The sequence below is a fragment of the Marmota monax genome, unplaced genomic scaffold (genome assembly GCF_021218885.2).
Source record: "Marmota monax isolate L192 unplaced genomic scaffold, Marmota_monax_Labrador192_F-V1.1 WCK01_AAM20220418_F8-fsc00182, whole genome shotgun sequence".
NCBI lineage: Eukaryota > Metazoa > Chordata > Mammalia > Rodentia > Sciuridae > Marmota > Marmota monax.
Genome location: NW_026693043.1, coordinates 541,065 through 542,896, shown reverse-complemented (window position 1 = coordinate 542,896; position 1,832 = coordinate 541,065). Strand labels below are relative to the sequence as shown.

The 1,832-nt window shown below is 47.1% G+C and overlaps 1 non-coding gene across 1 annotated transcript; it reads right to left on the bottom strand.

Annotated features, from left to right (window-relative positions):
* Nucleotides 1-925: 925 nt before the first annotated feature.
* On the bottom strand, nt 926-999 carry Trnav-cac (transfer RNA valine (anticodon CAC)). Its single transcript has one exon. It is a non-coding gene; the product is annotated as a tRNA-Val (tRNA).
* Between the last annotated feature and the right edge of the window lie 833 nt (nt 1,000-1,832).

Sequence of the window (1,832 nt, the reverse complement as noted above, 5' to 3'; positions counted from 1 at the left end):
AATGAACGGGTGTGTGTAAAGTGCTTAAAACAGCATCAGGCATGTAATAAGTGCTCAATAAATTCTAGAAATTATTCTCCATCTTTTTTTTTTTTTGGTGGGGGGGCGGGGTACTGGGGATTGAATCCAGAGGTGCTTAACCACCGAACTACATCCCCAGCCATTTTTATTTTTTAATTTTGAGATAGCATCTTGCTAAGTTGTTGAGGGTCTTCTAAGTTGCAGAGGCTAGCCTTGAACTTGTTATCCTCCTGCTTCAGCTCCCCCAGTTGCTGGAATCACAGGTGTACACCACCACACCCAGAAGTCACTTTCCTTTTCAAAATAATAGTACCAGCTAGCATGGTGGCCCAGCCTGTAATTCCAACAACTCAGGAGGCTGAGCCAGGAGGATCACAAGTTTGAGGCCAGCCTTGGCAATTTATGGAGACTCTATCTTAAAGTAAAAAAGTAAACAATATAAAGGGCTCGGGGTGTATCTCAGTGGTAGAGCACTTGCTTAGCATATGTGAGGCCCTGGATTCACTGCAAAAGAAGAGGGGCAGGTGTTTACTGAACGTAAGTTTATTTAGTCCAGAAATATCCATATCTCCCATTAGTCTCCCTTCTGCTCTGAATAAAGGAAACTGAGAGACCCAATTATTTTGTGAAAATTATGCTTAGAAAAAGTGGTAGACATGCCCACCTGATCCCTCTTGTCCCCTTCTTCCTGACTTGCAGTACCCCTCTATTACTGGAGGCAACATTGTGTCCAAATAGGCCACGGTGTTTCCCAGCCTCTCTTTCAGTTAGGATGACACTGATGTGTACATAGAAGTTGACGAATGGGGTTTCTAGGAAAGGGGTTTGGCTTCTAGCCCCACTCCTATTTCCTGCCTAGAATGTGGTTTAGTGTGTGTGTGTGTGTGTGTGTGTGTGTGTGTGTATGTGGTGCTGGGGATTGAACCCAGGGCCTTGTGCATGTGAGGCAAGCACTCTACCAACTGAGCTACATCCCCAGCCCCCAAGAATGTGGGTTTGATGTTAGACATTTTGTGCCGTTCAGGATGGAAGCCATGTTCTATGAGGGAAGAAGTAGAAAAATAGTACCTGGGCCTTAGTCTGCTTATTTCCAGACTTTTCTGACATAAAAGAGAAATAAGCCTTCATCTTGTTAAAACCACACCTAATCCTAGCTGGCACAGCAAACACAAAATCAGACTTTAGGAAGGAGAATACTTCTGAGTGATCATTTATGTAGGCCAGAGTACAAGTGCCCTTGCTGTCCCCCAGAAGCCACCTATGATAGGCAGCCTCAAAGATGACCCCAGATGATCTTTGCTTCCTAGTGTTCCCTCCCTCGCACACGCCCTTCCCACAGAAGCAGGGCTGATCCCTTCAGTCCACGGGAGACGGAGGAAGTGCTCGGGTGTCATTTCTGAGGTTAGTCTACTAAAGACACTGCAGCTTCCACCTGCTCCCTCTTGGACCACTCATTCTGGGGAGGGCCAGTTACTGTGTCATGAGGACACTCCAGCAGCCATGTGGAAAGGCCCACGTGATGAGAAACTGAGGCCCCCGACCCACAGCCAGCACTGCTAGCAGATTACATGAGTCAGCCATCTTGCAAGTGGATCCTCCAGCCCCAAGAATTCAGAGGCTGCAGCCCAGGCTTGATTCAGGCCCTGGTCTGAATCACCCAGATAGTCACTCCCACATTCCTGACTCACAGGCCTTGTGAGATAACAAGTGTTAATTATTGTTTTACCCTGCTACATTTTGTTACACAGCTGCAGATAACTGATACACCATCCTATGGGGTCCTCTTTCTGGGCTTCTCTCCTGCCCTTGGC